The sequence below is a fragment of the Carlito syrichta genome, unplaced genomic scaffold (assembly GCF_000164805.1).
Source record: "Carlito syrichta isolate Samal-C Ts95f unplaced genomic scaffold, Tarsius_syrichta-2.0.1 Scaffold309093, whole genome shotgun sequence".
In the NCBI taxonomy this organism is placed as follows: Eukaryota; Metazoa; Chordata; class Mammalia; order Primates; family Tarsiidae; genus Carlito; species Carlito syrichta.
Genome location: NW_007253189.1, coordinates 1,153,209 through 1,172,144, shown reverse-complemented (window position 1 = coordinate 1,172,144; position 18,936 = coordinate 1,153,209). Strand labels below are relative to the sequence as shown.

At 41.2% G+C, this 18,936-nt stretch overlaps 1 protein-coding gene across 4 annotated transcripts in view; it reads right to left on the bottom strand.

The window, feature by feature from the left end:
• The window catches only part of RAB30 (RAB30, member RAS oncogene family), an 85,538-nt gene that overhangs the window by 36,583 nt on the left and 30,019 nt on the right, over positions 1 to 18,936 (bottom strand). Inside the window, exon 2 of one of the 4 annotated variants that reach the window (XM_021716930.1) lies at positions 12,950 to 13,050. The exons of the other annotated variants lie outside the window; for them this stretch is intronic. The gene's annotated coding sequence lies outside the window, so the exon portion shown is untranslated. The remainder of the gene's footprint in view (positions 1 to 12,949; positions 13,051 to 18,936) is intronic. 4 annotated transcript variants of the gene reach the window in all.

Sequence of the window (18,936 nt, the reverse complement as noted above, 5' to 3'; positions counted from 1 at the left end):
GCTCAGGCAATCCACTCATCTCAGCCTCCCAAAGGTGCGGGATTACAGGCTGAGCCACCGAGCCCGGCTTATTTTTCAATATTTAAGTGACAAAATCAGAAAATGTTGTGGGAATTGGGGGGGTTGGTTTGTTTTCAGATATGAAATACTAGAGCAAGTTTATTATCAAGAACAATTTATGGTAAATTTAAAGTTGGCAGGGAGGGGGGCATAATTACAAATTACAAAGATCTATGAGACTAAATCTTAAAAAGCTAATAATGTGCCCAAAGTTAAAAAAATAAATTCAAGGCTAAGTACAGTGGTTCATGCCTGTCATCCCAGCACTTTGGGAGGTCGAGACAGAAAGACTGCCTGAGCCCAGGGGTTCAAGACCAGCCTGGGCAACTTAGCAAGACCTTGACTCTACAATAAATCAAAAAATTAGCTGGATGTGGTAACCTATGCCTATAGTTCTACCTACTTGGAAGACTGAGGCAGAAAGATCATCTGAGCCCAGCAGGTCGAGGCTGCAGTATCCATGAGCGTGCCACTGCACTCCAGCCTGGGGAAAAGAGTGAGATTCTATCTCAAAAAATAAATGAATGAATAAATAAATAAAATTGGTAGGCAGAGAAGCCAGGCCATGAATCCAGGCCTATTTTTACTCATTAGAGAGTCTTCCTTCCACTAACACCAGTGATTGTAATATACACAGCAGCACTTGCAAAGGGTCCTGATTCTAGGCTCTGAAGATAATCAGAACAGAGTTGGAAGAGATATTTAGAGAACTCGGGAGAGCCAAGGCAAACACACACCCGCTCCTTGCTTCTATGTAAGCCAGTTCTGTTCCTCATACAGACTCATATTATTACTTTTTCACTAAATGTCATTTACATTTGCACATCTGGCTGGGGTCTTACTAGCTGTAGGACCCTCAATGGTTGCCCTTCTATGTTCAGAGTGAGTTGGAGAACAGGACGGGGACACTGAGAAAAATCATAGAACAGTGTCAGTAGAAAAATTGTAGTGACTAAACTCTCCAGGACCTTAAAGTAGTAAAAAAAATTTAAATAACAGTTATGTATTTGTGCTCAGCAAAAGTAGAGATGGAAATTAAGGTACATGATCACTTTGGTTCTTTCCCTTTTGCCTGGCAATCTCAGGAAGCAAGTGGCAATGGGTGTGCTAGGAAGTGGCCTTTTGTCACCTGTTTTCCATGCTTACACTGTTCTCCCACAAGAAAACACAACTCTACCCCCCACCCCATATCCCCAGCCTCATTTTCTCTCACCTAGCTTTCCATTACATGTTCTAGTTTGCTTCTTCCTTCAGGGCAACAGAAATGCCATCTCCCATAGGAAGTCCTCCCTGATCTCTCCTTCTGTGAACCTTTATAACACTAAGTTACCAATACTACACAAATTTAGTTCTTGATCATATTAGGTCTTATAACCAATTTCTGATTCAAATATGAGTAGGAAGCCTGTGTGGCAGCTCATGGCTGTAATCCCAGCACTTTGGGAGGCTGAGGCAATAGAATCGCTTGAATCCATAGTTCAAGACCAGCCTGGGCAACAAAGCGAGACTTCATCTCTACAAAAAAAATTTTTAAGATTAGCCAGGCATGGTGGCACACACCTGTAGTCCCAGCTATTTGGGAGGCTGAGCAGGCAGATTGTTTGAGCCTAGGAGACCAAGGCTGCAGTGAGCCATAAACAAGCCTCTGCACTCCAGCCTGGGTGACAGAGCAAGACCCTGATTCAAACAAAACAAAACACAAATATGAGTGGGAGTACTTTTCAGTAAGAAATTCAGTGCAACTATTGGCCATTGTTATTTTGAGAGGTAGTTTGGTTGTAGAGTGATTCAGATGGACTTCAGTTGAGATTGTGGCTTTGTTCCACCTCTTACAGGCTACATGACATCAGGCAAGTTACTCTCTGAAACTCAGTACCCCCATTTAGCAAATGGAAATAGTACTACCTACCTCAAGGGCTGTTGTGAGATTTAAATGATATATTTTTGTAAAGCACCTGACACAGTACCTGGCATATGTAAGTGTTCTATGAATAGTAATTCTCTTCTTCCTTATGATTTTGTGAATGTCAGTTTTATCTCTCCAATAAGATGTTTTTGAAGACAGATCAAATATGTAAAATATATGCATTAGTATTTTCTATTAGATCATCCTCACTCCTAGCACACAGCTCAACACATTATAGGTACTTAATTAAGTACTTATTGGTTTGATCATGAGTAAAAATGATGGTTATAGGTATGTCCAACAATAGCCAGGGTTTCCCAAATGCTGATATAGGTAAACTACTTTAAACTCATCCAAAGAGCTTCTTAAAAATAAATTGCTAGATCCCTTCCCTAGATTAAGGAAGTCTATTTCATTAGTTTTCAATAAATAAGAGCAGTTTTTCCATTTTTACTATAGATTTTTTAACTCTCTATATTTTTGCATTGTTTGAATTTTTAAGTAATATAAATGCTTTATTTTGTAATTTTTTTTTTTGAGTTGGAGTCTCACTGTGTTGCCCAGGCTGAAGTGTAGTGGCACATTCACCGCCAACCCAGCATTGACCTGCTGGGCTCCAGCAATGATCCCTCCACCTCAGCCTTCCAAGTAGCCAGAACTACAGGCACACACTCTCACACCTGGCTAATTTTTAAATTTATTTTAGAGACCAGGTCTCACCAAGTTGCCTGGGCTGGTCTCAAACCCATGGGCTCAGGCAATCCACTCAACTTGGCCTCCCAAAGTGGGGATTACAGGTTGAGCTACAAAGCCCAGCCTATAATTTCTTAAAAAGATGAATTTTTAAAGATACATTTTAAATAATAAGACAAACTGACCAGAATCAGAAGTGAAATTAGCATACTACAGAGTTTCTTCCTTTAGTAGTGCTGAGTAGTGTTAAAATATTAGCAAAGTAAAAACATGAGCATGGCCTGACTAATATTGTTGTGTTGTTTTTTGTTTGTTTGCTTGCTTGCTTGATTGCTTGCTTGTTTGAATTCTGTCAACCAGACTGGAGTGCAGTGGCATGCTCACAGTCACTGGAGCCTGCAACTGCTGGACTTAGGCGATCCTTCCACCTCAGCCTTCCAGGTAGCTGGAACTACAGGTATGTGCCACCACACCTGGCTAATTTTTTGATTTATTGTAGAGATGAGGTCTGGTCAAGCTGCCCAGGTTGGTCATGAACTCCTGGGCTCAGGTAATCCACCATCTCCCAAAGTGCTGGGATTACAGGCATGAGCCACCGCGCCCAACCAAATGTCTTTACTCTTGGAAGACAGATGCTGAAATGAGAATTTCAGGTGCTATGGTGTCTGCAACTTATTTCCAAATGGTCTAGCATGTATGTATGTGCATATATATATATATACACACATATATATTTCAGGAATAAGGCAAATTGTTAATAATTGTTTAATTCATTTGGAAATATTTGGGTGTTCATTTTGTTATTCTGTCAAATTGTCAGTATGATTGAAATTTTTCATAATTAAAAGTTGGGGAAGAAAATATCATCAGTTGATTCTGTTGATAACCTGTTTTGAGAATCCAGTTTTACTCAACAAATTTATTCCTGGAGTTATGAAAATAAGAATTCTGATATGCACAACATATAAATGCTTTGAAGTCAGTCATAGTTAAGAAAAGCTTGTAGCACAAGCTCTCCATAAAGTACCGATGCCTGATTAATTGTTCACAAGCCTATATTTCATATAGGGTTTGCTTAAGGTCAGAGCTCGGATAAGGAAAGATGGAGTGGTGTATTAAGGGAAGAAGAGGGGTGCACAAGCACAAAGCCTGAAAGTTGCACTTCACCCCTCTCTGCTCCCTACCTCTTATCTGGCTGATTTTACCTGTTGAATATTCATCAAACCAGTCCCTTCCCTGCCTTACTCCTGCTACTGCCCAGGTCAGACTTTATCCTGTCTCCCCTGTACTGCTGGTGAGAGCCCAGTGGATCCTACCCAGCTCAGATTCATTTTCCACACCTTGGCTGGTATATATCCCAAACACGTACTGGACAGTCACTCTTCTGCTGAAAACCCTCCTATAACTTTCAAAATCAAGTCAAGAACACTTCAACCTGTTTATTACACACTCTCTACTCCTCCAGCCTAACTTCTAACCAAATTCACATTTCAGGGCCTAGTAACAATGAATTCCTCATGAATTCATTCCTTCCTCATGAATTGATTGTAACTCATACTCACGCTTCAGTCCCTTCATTCTTACTCCACCTTGCTCAGGCATCATTCTCTTCCAGAAGCTTTCTTGCCACCATCCGTCCCTTGCCTCTCACCCAACATACACAGATTAAACTCTCCTACTTGCTTCTCCTATAAGACCTTGCGCAGAGCTTAATCCCTGCAGTTATCCTACTGCTCACAATTATTTACTTACAGGACTATCTACTCCATCAGACAGAGGAAAGAAAAGACTAGATTTTATTCATTGTTTTAGTCCCAGTACTCACATCTACTTTGCCTTTCTGATGCTGCCTTTCTTTATCTATGAAATGGTAAGAATACCGCTTACTTGAAAGGTTAACATAAGTTTAAATATTCAAGTCTTACCACAGGCATATATACTCTCCACTTTTCCAGTCTCACTTCTAACCAATTCAGGGTCATTGCCTTGCTAAGCTATAGCCAGGCCATGTTTTCTTAGGTTTTGGTCCCCTCCCCCTACCTTGGGGAGGTGAATCTCTTCTTTTTCTCTCTCTTTTTAATTTACTTTATAAATAAACTATATTTTCTAATCTAAAACAAAAAACAAAAGGCCTTCAGCACATTTGATTTATATTCTCAGTATCTCCTATTTTTGCTTTCCAATTCTGCCCCTCAGGGCCAGCCTCTTACACTGGCCCTGTGTCCTCGATGTGAGCCCTGCACCCATTCATATGCCTGAGTAGTGAGGGTCTTGAGTTCCAGCCCTGTCTTGGGCTCCCCGCAACCTTTAAGTACCTTCTGGACTCTAGGATGACACAGCTAAGGAACCAATGAAATACTGCAAACGTTTTTAAAGCACTTTTGTGTAAGGTAAAGTCCATAGTGTAGTGGAAAGTGATATAACATGTACAAGGAATATATAATCTCCTAAAGGCAGAGGAAAGGTGGAGAGACAGCCAGATGAAGGCAGTACAATTCACAGAAGGAATGGGCTGTTTATCTTTAGGGATACCTAGGAAAGCCTTGGAGAAAGTGGCATTTGAACTGGACCACAAAAGATGGAATTTTTTTTTTTTTTTTTTTTGAGTTGGAGTCTCACTCTTTCGCCCAGACTGGAGTGCAGTGGCCGCTCCCGGCCACCACAACCTCAATCTGCTGGGCTCTGGCGATCCTTCTGCCTCAGCCTTCCAAGTTGTCGGAATTACAGGCATGCGCTACCATGCCTGGATGATTTTTTGATTTATTGTAGAGATGAGGTCTCGCTGCCCAGGCGGGTCTCGAACCCGCAGGCTCAGGCAATCCACTCACCTCAGCCTCCCAAAGGTGCGGGATTGCAGGTTGAGCCACCGAGCCCGGCTAGGATGGAATTTTTTTTAAGTTGGGGTCTTACTCTGTCTCCTAGGCTGGAATGCAGTGCCATGATCATAGCTCACTGCAGCTTTGATCCTTCTGCCTCAGCCTCCCAAGTAACTAGGACTACAAGTGTATGCCACCATGCCCAGCGAACTTTTTTATTTTTGTAGAGATGAGGTCTCTCTTTGTAAAACGAGGTCTCCAGGCTAGTCTTGAACTAGTGGGCTCAGGCAATTCTCCCACCTCAGCCTCCCAAAGTTCTGGGATTATAGGCGTGTGCCATCATGCCCAGTACAAAGGATGTATTTAAGCTGAGAAGCTGTTTCCTGAGTTGTGAATGTTCCCCAGAACATAATGCTGAAATGTTCCTGTTCCTCAGATAAAAAGTAAAGTAAGTTTAGAAAATGCTGTCTGTGATTTACTCCTCCAGGAGTTTCACAGTGCACAGTAACAAGGCTCTGAGAAGTCTTGAAGTAAGAAACTCTGTTTAACTGTGTTTAACCCAGCATTCCAAGTTTGTTTGGTTGCTGATTAGTTCCCTATTTCTTTCCTTCTAGAGGATATTTATAGCATCTTAGGGAATTTACTTTAAGAAACAACAGGCTAGGTGTTACTCTTTCAAAGTTACATATTTGCATTTCATCAGGACCTCATATAGAGGTCAGTAATTTAAAAAATTCCCCTGACTTTCTGTCCAAAGGGAAAAAAAGCAATGGAAGACTCTGCAGAACCAAGAAGCTGTTGAGAGAGAACAAACTTATTCCTTCTCCAGTGTGAACCATAGTGTAGAGCACAGGCCTTTCTTTCAAGGGAAGGAAACAACGCATCTCTGACTGAGTCCATTCATTCTTTGTTAGGATGTTTACACTCTTAGAGCCCCTCTCCCTCCCTCTCCAGCCTGCTGACTGAGTAAAAACACCAGACTTGGAAGCAAAGGGAACAATATTGCATAACAACCAGTTCACAAGGCATACTTTGCTCTTTAATATTTACCAAACTATTGTGCTTACAAAAGACAAGAAGGAAAGGGGTATTGCACACATATCTGCCCCACTCCTGGAACAGTAATGTTGAGTTCTCCACTCTGGGTTAACATGATTACTGGGAGTGAGGCACTGCACTCATGATACGGAGAAAAATAAGATATAGTCCTACTCCTGTTCCCCAGGCTAGGGAAGATAGGCAAACAAACTGCAATGCAGCATGCAAAGTGCAAGCAAACGATTTTATAATAGGAGGTGAGTACAAAATGCCAGGTGGTCACAAATGCTGAAGCTCCTTAACTTTATCTGGACTTAAGGTCAAAGAGAGGCATAATCAATTAAGGAAATTTCTATTAGTTCTCAAAAGGCTGAAAAGGAGTCTTCCTGGCCAGTATATATATATGACCTGGGTTGAGCAGAATAGAATAGAATAAAGCAAGACTGGAAAAAAGAAGAGCCGCCATTCTTCTCGAGAAAGTGGCACACTGAAAAATCGCATCTAATTTCACTTATTCCCCAAACTCCACAAAATTCAGTACTTTTTCTTACTAACAAAACCTTATAAACATAAGGAAAGACAAGAGAAGATAATAGTGTCAAATTTTAGAAGCTAGAGAGGCAGATGAACAAATAGTGACTGACTTAGCAAACTCAAGCAATCTAAATCCTAAACCAGAGGCAGGGAAAGCTGAAAATTCAGCTGAATTAAACCTCTAATACTAGAGCAGGTGTATAGGATGCTGGAATAAAGAACATAGAGTGAAAGCTGGTCAAGAAGTTGTATCCCTAGATTCTTCCTCCTCTCTGACAGAATTCTGGAGGCTGTCTCTGGAGAGCATAAAACAGAAAAGTTTAGTATTTACTTGGAAAATTGTCTGGAGAAGGGGATTGGGGGATACAGCTGAAACAAAAATATCCATGCACTGATAACTAGGGAACCTGAATGATGGGTACATGGAGATGCATTGTACTGTCCTCCCTAGTTTTGTAAATCTTTGGAATTTCCCATAATAGAAATAGGTGCCTCTGGCCTGGGAGTACCCAGCATGGTTGAGGGGGGAACATATCAAAGATAAGGCACCAAGCCTACTAAAATACAGTACAAAGATCTTTATATTCCTTCTCCTCTCAACTACCAGAGTATCATCAGGTGGAGTAGAGTGCAGAGTGGAGTGGAAGACTTCTCTCTGGTGTACGTAACCGAGGGAAAACCCAAAGATGCTGACATCGGAGCTGCCCACAAACAGTTCATCCAGATCACCCTATAGTGAGGCTCAGAATTAATGAACTCCATTCCATATTCAGAGTTTCCTGACAGTGTTGTTGTTGTTGTTTTTAAACAGCTTTATTGAGATATAATTCACATACCATACAATTCACCTATTTAACATATACAATTCAACGTGTTTTTTTTCATAGTCATAGAGTTGTATAACCATCACCACAATCCATTTTAGAACATTTTCCATTTCCTCCCAAAGAAAACCCTATACCCATTAACAGTCACTCTGTATTCCCCCCTCGCCCCAGCCCCAAGCAACTACTCATCTATTTTCTGTCTCCATAGATTTGTCTATCTTGGACATTTCATGTAAATGCAATCCTACACTGTGTGATCTTCTGTGAGTAGCGTCTTTCACTTAGCATTATGTCAAGGTCTTGATAGCTTTTTTTCCCCCTCTTAATCAGGTGCAACACAACCCAGGATCACATTTAGAGTGACATCTTGGGAAAGCCTCTAATGAAGATATAGACCATGGCAAACACAAAAAAGCAACTTGAAGGACACAGGTACTACACAGAGGCGGAAATACCATTGATATTCTCACAAAAAATGAAATAAAACTCATCCATGAAATAAAAATAGAATAGTATAAAAAGAAAGCACAAAGAACAAAAAGATTTCTTAGACCCTGACAACATAATAGCAGAAGTTTTTCAAAACCTCAATAAAAGTACAGAAAGATAAAATTGAACTCTTCTAAAGAGTAAAATCAAAAGATGAAGATATGAAAAACAGCAGAGAAAAGTTAAAAATATTCTCTTTACAATTTTTTTATTTTAAAGATGTGGGGTACAATTCAGGGTTAGGTATACAAATGTTCATTATGCATGTACCCTTGTTGATGAGGTATGCCCCCCCCAGCAGATTCCCACTACTGCCAATCCCACTCCCGCCCTTCCATGGCAGTTTCCCACTACTGCCAATAAGAATATTCTAAAGGACCAGTACAGGGAGTCCTATATTTGAATAAGAAAAATTCCCAAGAATGAGAGACTAGAAAAAGAAAAAAAGAAAAATCGTAACAATATAATTCGATAAAACTTCAAAGCATTGGAGCATGTGGGTTGCCAGGTTGAAAGGGCCCAACACACCCAGCACCAAAGTGTGAAATTGCTGTGAAACCTCAGAAAACCACAGACAAAGAGAAAATTCTATAAGCAATCAGAGAAGAGAAAAACAAATAGGTGACATGTAACAAAACAGAAATCAAAACTCTTTCAACTTCTCTACCACAACAATAAAAAGCAAGAAGGCAATGAAGCAATACCTTTAAAATTTGAAGGAAAGTGGTTTCCAACTTAGAATGCAATACTCATTTAAACTCGACCAATCAAGTATGAGAATAGAACAAAGTCATTTTAAGAATGTAAGACTCAGAAATTCACAATCCAAGAAGCTCCTGGAGGATGTCCTTCACCAAGTGGTATACAAGAAAGAGTTTAGTCCAGAGACAAGCAACAGAAGAACCCAACATGACTACCACATGAAGAAGTCAAGCAGACTGAAGAACTATAACCCAAGGAACAGACAGTTATCTCAAACAACCCTACATCAGAGGGCCATTAAGCTCTCTTTTGTGTTGTGTTCAAATATTTTAAATATATGATCATAACATTTTCAGATAGACACAAAAGTAGACCCCCTACACCTATTACTCAAATTCAACAATTATCAAGATTTTGCATGTTAACTTAATCTAACCCTTTTTTCTGTGTTTAAATATTTCAAAAGAAATTCCACATCATATTATTTCACCCCTATGTACTTCAGAACCCATCTCTATATTACCTATCTTTTTTACATTACAATGCTATTATTACACCTAAAAAAATTAACACTTGTTTGTGTCATCTTTGATTTCTTTGAGCAGTGTTTTGTAAGTTTTCATTGTAAAGGTCTTTCACGTCCCTGGTTAGGAAGATGCCAAGTTATTTCACTTTTCTGTGGCTATTGTGAATGGGATTGTGCTTTTTATTTGGGTTTCTGTTTGTTTATTATTGGTGTAAAGAAATGCGATTGTCTTTTGCACATTTATTTTATACCCTGAGACTTTGTCAAAGTCCTTTATCAGTGCAAGGAGGCTTTTGACAGATTCTCTTGGGTTTTCAAGGTCTGCAATCCCCCTACTGAGAATATACCCTGAAGAACTCAAATAACTCTATGAAAAAGATACCTGCACACGTATGTTTACTGCAGCATTGTTCACAACAGCAAGAACCTGGAACCAACCATGCTGTCCATCAAAAAAGGACTGGATTTTAAAAAATGTGGTACATATACACGATGGAATACTACGCAGTCATAAAAAAGAACAAAATCATGAATTTCACAGCAACCTGGATAGAACTAGAGTCTATAATACTGAGTGATCTTTCACAGCAACAAAGATCTGAGTATCACATGTTCTCACTCATAAGTGAACATTGAACATCTATCATAATACTATAAGAAAAGGATTGAAGCTGGTCTCAGTGGCTCAGCCTGTAATCCCACGCTTTGGGAGGCTGAAGTGAGTGGATTGCCTGAGCCCGTGGGTTCGAGACCCACCTGGGCAACTTGGCGAGACCTCATCTCTACAATAAATCAAAAAATTAGCTGGGCATGGTAGCGCGCCTGTAGTTCCAGCTACTTGGAAGGCTGAGGCAGAAGGATCGCCGGAGCACAGCAGGTCGAGGCTGTGGTGGCCGGGAGCGGCCACTGCACTCCAGTCTGGGCGAGAGAGTGAGACTCCAACTCAAAAAAAAAAAAAGAAAGAAAAGGACTGACAGTGGTGGGAACATATAGGGGGGCAGGGAAGGCAAGGGTGGTGGGATTAACAGTAGTCAATATCTGTCTGGGGATGGGGGGACACCCCTTATCAACAAGGGTACCTGAATGATGCATATTTGTATACCTAACCCTTAACTGTACCCCACAATTTTAAAATAAAAATATGTTTAAAAAAATTAACAATAATTCTTTGATATCATCTAATACCCAGTTCATAATAAAATGTCCCCAATATCTCAAAAATGCCTTTCTACAATGTAACTGTTATGAACTAAATTGCATCCCCACTCACACACACACACATTCATAAGTTTAACCCCTAGTCCCCAGTACCTTAGAGTGTGACTGTATATATATTTGGAGATAGAGTCATTAAGGAGGTAATTAAGTTAAAATGAGGTTGTTAGTGTGGGACCTAATCCAATCTGGCTGGTGTCCTTATATAAAGGGGAGATTAGGACACACAGCAGGACATCAGGAGCATGCAGGCACAGAGGAACAACTATGTAAACAGGCAGCAAGAGGGCAGTCATCTGCAAGTCAAGGAGAGAGGTGTCTTCAATACTTTGATCTTGAACTTCTAGCCTCCAGAACTGTGAAGACATTAATCTATGTTGTTTAAGCCACCCAGCATGTGAATTTAGTTATGGCAGCCCTAGCAAACCAATATATAGATGACCTGAATCAAAGTTTCACATATTACATTTGGTTATAATTCTTAAGTCACTAATTTTTGTTCATGCCATTGACTTGTTAAATAAGCCAAGTCAGTTGTCCTGCAAAATGTTCTACAATCTAAACTTATCTGTTTGCTTTCTTAGAGTATATTTCAACCTGTCATTCCTTCATCTTTCCAATAAATCAGAGTTAGCTATAGAAGACTGGTTGAATTTTAGGGGTCAACTTTTGGGGAAGAATATTCCACAGGGGATACTGCATATTCTCTGTTTAACCTGACCCAAAAAAAAAAAAAAATGCATGGATAAACTTGGTTCAGGTTCTTTTCTGCCTGTATTTGTCTTGACCATGTGTAATTAGTCCACTGTGTTGAGAACACAGGATTTGAAAAGTAGAGTAAAAGGAGAAAAGACTGAAACAGAAGTTTACTCTGAAGGCAACTGGGGAGCCTTGGTGATGTTCTCCTGGGAGTATCATCAGAGAACATTTATACCCAAGATCAGTTAAAATAGCTTTCTCATAATCTCATATCCATCAAGGATGATAGAAAAAAATCCTTTTTTTCTACTAAGTTACTTAGAGATGAAATACCTAACATCTTATGCCTCTCACTGGGAGACATAATAATATGGTTTTGACGTACTCTTCCAGTGAGAGGAGTTTCAGCTTGCCTTAGGGAACATGTTTACCTCAAATTTTTAAATGACACAAAACTAGGAGGGATGGAGAACAAAATGCTTTAGATGACAGAACTAGGATATATCTTGGCAAGCTGGAGTGACAGGTCAAATCTAGCCCAATTTATAATAAACACCTATCATTTATTACAAACATATATGCCAAGAGCTTTACATAATTTATCTAATTTAATCCTTACAACCACACTGTGAAGCTGAGACTCAGGAAAGTAACTTGCTCAAGGTCATAAAGCAAGTTAATAGCAGAGTCATGATTTGAACCTAAGTTTCCAGACTCAAGTTTCAGTCTCAAGTGGGATTCCTTCAGTTACCAGAAACTGACATTTAAAACTAAATCCTAGGCTAGGCATGGTGGATCATGCCTGTAACCTCAGCATTTTGGGAAGCCAAGGCAGGAGAACTGCTTGAGCCCAGGAATTTAAGATCAGCCCAGGTAACATAGTGAGACTTCATCTCCACAAAAAAAAAAATCAAAAACTTAGCTGGGTGTGGTGGCATGCACCAGTAGTCCCAGCTAGTAGGGAAGCTGAGGTGGAAGGATCACCTGAATCCAACAAGTCAAGGTTGCATTTATTCATGATCCATGCCACTGCACTGTAGCCCTGGCAACCTGGCGAGACTCTGACTCAAACAACAAAAACCGAACCCTCTTTACTGTAATTCAGCCTATCAGTCTCAGAGAACTGCCACCCAACCCTAAACCCCTTGGGCATATGAGGTTATCAAGCACCTCCCAAGAATGATCAGATCAGGCTGATTTCATTAATGAAACACTTGGGGACACCCTGACAGCTGCCAGGAAACCTCCATCTGTCTTCAAAAACTAGTCTATCCTCAGGAGCAAGCTGTAACAGGATTGTCTCTGCTATCCATTCCCAGCTCAGCTATGTCTGCCTGCCCATCTGTATTTAAGACTTCACAAAACTCAAGCTCTGCAGTTATAGATGGTGGCCTCTTATCACAAAGATTGCTGAGCAAACCCCCTCAGCCATACTATTCCATACCTTCAATTTCCTCTCGTCCTCAGGGGCACCGTGATTTGATGGGTGTGTGTAGCTGAGAGAACCGCACAGCCAGCTCCAGTGCACAGTCATATCCAATGGAACTCTCCCGAAAGACAATCAGAGAATTTTAATGAAAACCAGAAAACCCCTGGCCGCTGAATCCAACTGCAGTCCAGGCCTGCCAGCCCCTCCCCCTGCAGCTAAGAATCTCTGAGCCAGCTTTGCCCAACAGAGCAGGGAAGAAAATCCACTTTACATCCAGTAACACCTTCTATAGCAGCCACTTTCCAGGGTCATTTAGGTGACAGGCAAGGCACATGCTCACTGCAACAAGACCCAGGGGCCCTGAGGAACACAGGGTGTGGTAGCAGCAGATCTGAGCCAGCAGATTATGAAACAGTCATTTAAAAAAAAAAAAAAAAAAAGAGTGTCTCCTTCTGCCAAAGCTGTCTGCCCACAGCTGCATACAAGGCTAGTGAGAAATCTTAACAAGCTTAAAGGGACCATATTTCAGATACTTGAGAACTAAAGGGAGAGTAATAAGTATTTTTGAGCACTTAATATCAGGCACTCCCATCTAATTTCACCTTCACTATGAAGTGGCAACTGTAAATCGCATGCAACAGATAAGAACACCAACTCTGAGAGGTTTGATAACTTGCCTGAGGCACACAGCTGGCAAGTAGGGAACCAAAATTCAAAGTTCAGGATGGGTGAGACTCAGCATTAATACCACACTCAAAATCCTAACCTGTTCTGTCTAATAAAAAGAATGATCATTTACTGAACCTTGGCTATGTGTCTGGCACTAAACTGAGATTTTTGCACACACTATATCATCTAATCCTCACAGCAAATGAATCAGATTGGAGTCATTACATCTCTATTTTATTTCTATTTTACAATGAGCAAACTAAAGCTTAGACATTAGACAATGTGGTCAAGGTCACTAGACCACTAGGATCTGAATCCCAGTCTATTGAATTTCAGAGCCCCCACCTTAAAGCACTCACTCTAACAGTCTACAGAGGGGAGCCACCTAGGCCATCACACTAAGCAAACAAGTTGCAGGGAGATTTCTGTGCCCCACCCCAGTACATGCATGTTCCAGGCTTGCCTTTTTTTTTGCCCCCCTCCCCCATTTTTTGAGTCAGGGTCTCACTCTGTCACTCAGGCTAGAGTGCAGCGGCATGATATGGCTCACTGCTGCCTTCACCTCAACCTTCTGGCCTCAGGCAATCCTTCTGTGTCAGCCTCCAAAGTAGCTGGGACTACAGGCTCACGCCACCATGCCTAGCTAATTTTTTTAAAAAATTTTTTGTAGAGACAAGATCTCTATATGTTGCCCAGGCTGGTCTCGAATTCCCAGGCTCAAGTAATCCTCCTGCCTGGGCCTCCCAAAGTGCTGGGATTACAGGCATGAGCCACTGCACCCAGACCAGCCTTGTCTTTCAATTCTTCCCAGCAATCTTCAGTGGAGGCCCAGAATCATTGGTTCTGAGAAGGCGGATAGCTATACTTCCACCTTCCCATGAACCACAGGCTCTGTTGACCTGACATGTAATCCAGAGACTCCCATGAGTATAGAAGCAGATGGCTCCTTTCCTCAGGCTCTGTTCCATAGGCCGGCAGAACCTCACAGCACCACCCTCCTCCCCATCAGCTCACAGGCCCATTTTGTATTCTTAACAGAAGACCACGTGCCTCCTCTTAGAGCAACTGTGATTTCCCAAGGGAGATGACTGTCTAGACACAGCATTCCAATTCATCTTCACAACCAGACTGGGCCACATGATGTCAGGTTTTATCATTTAGATTTTGGGGTTTGTGCTCAGCTCCCCAGTGAAGGCTCTGAGCTTGGCAACTCTGGGTCATCAGACTGAGCATCATTCAGTGCAAACGCTGATACCCTGGGTTAGAACTGTTTCCCAGCCAGGAAAGTGTACCTGAGGGGAGTCACAGGCATCTTACCAACCACACACACAAATACACCACACAAACAGTTCCATCAGTTAGTCTGAAACTTGACAGAACTCTTCTATGCATGTTCAGAATTAAGCACAGGACTCTGACATAGACTGAACACCTAATACATATTAGGTACTATGGCAGGTACATTCACAGCCATCATCTTAATTAACCTTTACAACATTCTGTGAGGTAGATAGGGTTGCTATTATACAGATGAGGGAAATAAAGCCCAGAAAGATAATATAATTCACTCAGAGTCACACAGGAAGTGGCAAAGCTCAGGTTCAGGTCCATTTTTTTGGTTTTGGTTGTTTTGTTTGTTTGTTTGAGTTAGGGTCTCATTCTGTCACCCAGGCTGGAGTTCAGTGGTGCAATCATGGTTCATCACAGTTTTGACCTCCTGGATTCAGGTAATCCTCCTGCCTCAGCCTCCTGAGTAGCTGGGACTACAGGTGCATGCCACCATGCTCGAATGCTTGGCTGATTTTTTTTTTTCTTGGTAGAGTTAAGGTTTCACTAAGTTTTCCAGGCTGGCCTCAAACTTCTGGGCTCAAGCAATTCTCCTGCTCCAGCCTCCAAAAGCATTGGGATTACAGGCGTGAGCCACTGCTCCCAGCCTCAAATCTGTTTTTAATATGACTCCAACACCTTTTCATTCAGTCAATGATGAGTTCATTCATTTATTCCTCAGATAGTTACTGAGCATTGTCTATGAGTCTACTACTGTACACACTTGTAGAGGATACAATTGTTAACATGATGAGTTAAAGGTCCAGTCACCAAAGAACTTATGTTCTCATGAGGAGAGGTGACAGGTACAGATCTGAAAAATAGTTACAGGATGATGAGACTGGGACCTTAGATGAGTAACTGGGGTAGGCCTCTCTGGGAAGTGGGATTTGAGCAGAGATCTGAAAGAGGACAATGAGTCAGTCATTTGCAAAGCTAGGAAAGGAGTTCAGGCACAAGAGACAAGAAGTGCAAGGGCCGGCTGCAGGGAAAGGGTTGGCATGTCCAGAGAACATAAAGGAAACCAGGGACCGAGGCTGAGTGAGCAACAGGGAAGAAAGAATAGCTGAGATGAGGCAAGGTCTTGTTGCCCCTGGGAAAGAGTTTGGATTTTTTTCAAGAGGCAATGGAAGATCAAAGAAGAGTTTTAAACACGGAAATAACTTGATCTGATTTGTGCTTTAAAGAGTTCATTCTGGTTGCTGTGTGGACGAGGGAGTATAAGAGGAGGGAAGAGTCAGGAATAGGGGAAGAGATGATAGTGGTCTGGACAAGAGTGATTGGAGGTGGTAGGAGAATTTTTTATTTGGGGATAAGACTGAAAAGACTGATGAATCGTATGTGAATGGTGAAGGGAACAAACTCCAAGGATTCTAGCTTGAAAAACTGGATGAGTGGTGGTACCACGTATTAAAAGAAAGACTGGAAGAAAAGCAGAATACTCATAAGATAGTCATGCTTTTTCTTTTATATCACACCAATAAGAAAAAAGAAAATAGATGTAATTGTATTTGTTCAGGGGAAGCTGGGAATGAAATGCCCGAAGCTGCTTACTCTGGTAAAGAGATGACTTGGAGGTTATGATAGGAGTAAGCTGTAAGAATCTGAAAGGTTGACTTAAGAAACAGGGGTTCCACTTACTCCCTGTGGCCATTACTGCCAAACTGGGACCAACGTGCAGAAGACAGATACAAGAAAAGGGCTCAGATTGATGTAATGCAGGGCTGTCTCATGGTCAGAGCTGGAGAAAGTAGAATGAGCTGCCTCAGGAATTGGGGAAGAGGTGATGACCTACCTATCAATGCTAGGTGATGACCCCTTGGCTAGGTAGATAGAGAGATAGGTTGAGGAGGTAAAATGCTACCTAAAATCTTTCTTCACTCCAGAATTCTGTGGTTTTAAAATGAAATCTTTATTAATCTGACCTTAAGAACTTCCATGGTATGTCCTACCTTGTAGAAGGCAAATGAGAACAATATTAGCTAATTTCGGTCACTAAAAAGTGACTTGTAGTTCACTTCTAAGTGTCATACAAGGTGCTTTCTAGCACAAGCTAGAAAGGTGTTAAAAGGTGTTAAAAGGCTTTCTAGCACAAGCTAGAGAACTGGATATCCCATATCTGCAATTTATTAACTCTGTGTCCTCTGGCAAATTATTTAAATCTTCTGAGTCTCAGTTTACCTCTTTGAAATATGGGGAAAACAATGCCTAATTCAAGATGTTTGCTGTGAGGACCAGGGCCCAGTGCTTGGTACATTCTATTAAGAATAATACTGATAAACCGGGCTCGGTGGCTCAGCCTGTAATCCCGCGCCTTTGGGAGGCTGAGGTGAGTGGATTGCCTGAGCCCGTGTGTTCGAGACCCGCCTGGGCAACTTGGCAAGACCTCATCTCTACAATAAATCAAAAAATTAGCTGGGCATGGTAGTGCGCACCTGTAATTCTGCCTTCTCAGAAGGCTGAGGCGGAAGGATCACCGGAGCCCATCAGGTCGAGGCTGCAGTGGCCGGGAGCAGCCACTGCACTCCAGTCTGGGCGACAGAGTGAGACTCCAACTCAAAAACAAACAAACAAAAAGAATAATAATGATAGCTAGCATCTACTACTATAGATCCATAACTATGTGCTCTGTGTATTTTTAAAAAATCCAATCCTGGTTGGGTATGGTGGTTCATGCCTGTAATTCCAACACTTTGGAAGGCTGAGGCAGGAGAACAGCTTGAGCCCAGGAGTTCAAGACCAGCCTAGGCAACATACAGAGATCTCATCTCTACAAAAAATACAAAAATTTAGCCTGACATGGTAGTACATAACTATGGTCCCAGTTTCTCAGAAGGCTAAGGCAGAAGGATCACCTTACCCCTGGAGGTTGAGGCTGCGGTGAGCTATGATCATGCAACTGCACTCCAGCCTGGGTAATGAAGTGAAACCCTGATTCAAAACAAAAAAATAAATAAAATAAAAATAAAAGTTGAATCCTTCAAACAACCCAGAATATACCCCTATAATCATCCCTTTTTTAAAAACTAGGAAACTGACTTCTAGAGGTTAAGTAACTTATTCAAGATTCATATAACCAGTAATTGCCCAAACTAGGAAAAAACAAACTTCAACAAAGGTTGAAGAAAAAGACAAAGAAAACCATATTTAGATAATATGGAAAAAAAAATCTAATGTTGAATTTAATAAGCAATTTGATTAACTGACTAGGCATTTAGTAAATATTTATTGAACATATAAATGAATAGCTGAATGAATGAATGATTCCAACAAACATTTCTTGAATTCCTACCAGGCAGAGCATCAAGAAACTAGGATTACAGAACATTTACATCAATTTAACTGATAATTTTCCACTAACATCACAATCTTCAAACTGCAGATAAATTGTTAACATAATGACCCACATAAAACACGATCTTAAGAAATGGGATTCTCATCCAGACCAAAAGAAGCTGGAATTACTGTTCTTTTTTTAGGAAGTAAAAACTGTTAGAGGAGCATTCTGAGCAGAAGGCAGGGAACCAAGAGCACACAATAAATGCAAGTCAAGATAGGAAGTAGTCTTAAAGAAAAGATGAGTAAGACTTCCAAAGGAAGCAGAAATCTATAAGAACAAAGGCTGAAATAAATGGCTGACTTAATAGGAGTTTGTCAATGAACTTCACTAGAATTGTGGATCAAGTTTCAAGAACAACTGGATGAATGGGTTAAAGAGGAAGAGAAGGCAGTCTTTTAAGAAGTTTGTCCTGCAATCCCCCTACTGGGAATATACCCAGAGGAACACATATCACTCTATAAAAAAGATATCTGCATATGTATGTTTATTGCAGCATTGTTCACAATAGCAAAAACATGGAATCAACTGTGCTGCCCATTGAAAAAGGACTGGATAAAAAAATGTGATACAACCGGGCTCGGTGGCTCAGCCTGTAATCCCGCGCCTTTGGGAGGCTGAGGTGAGTGGATTGCCTGACACCGCGGGTTCGAGACCCGCCTGGGCAGCG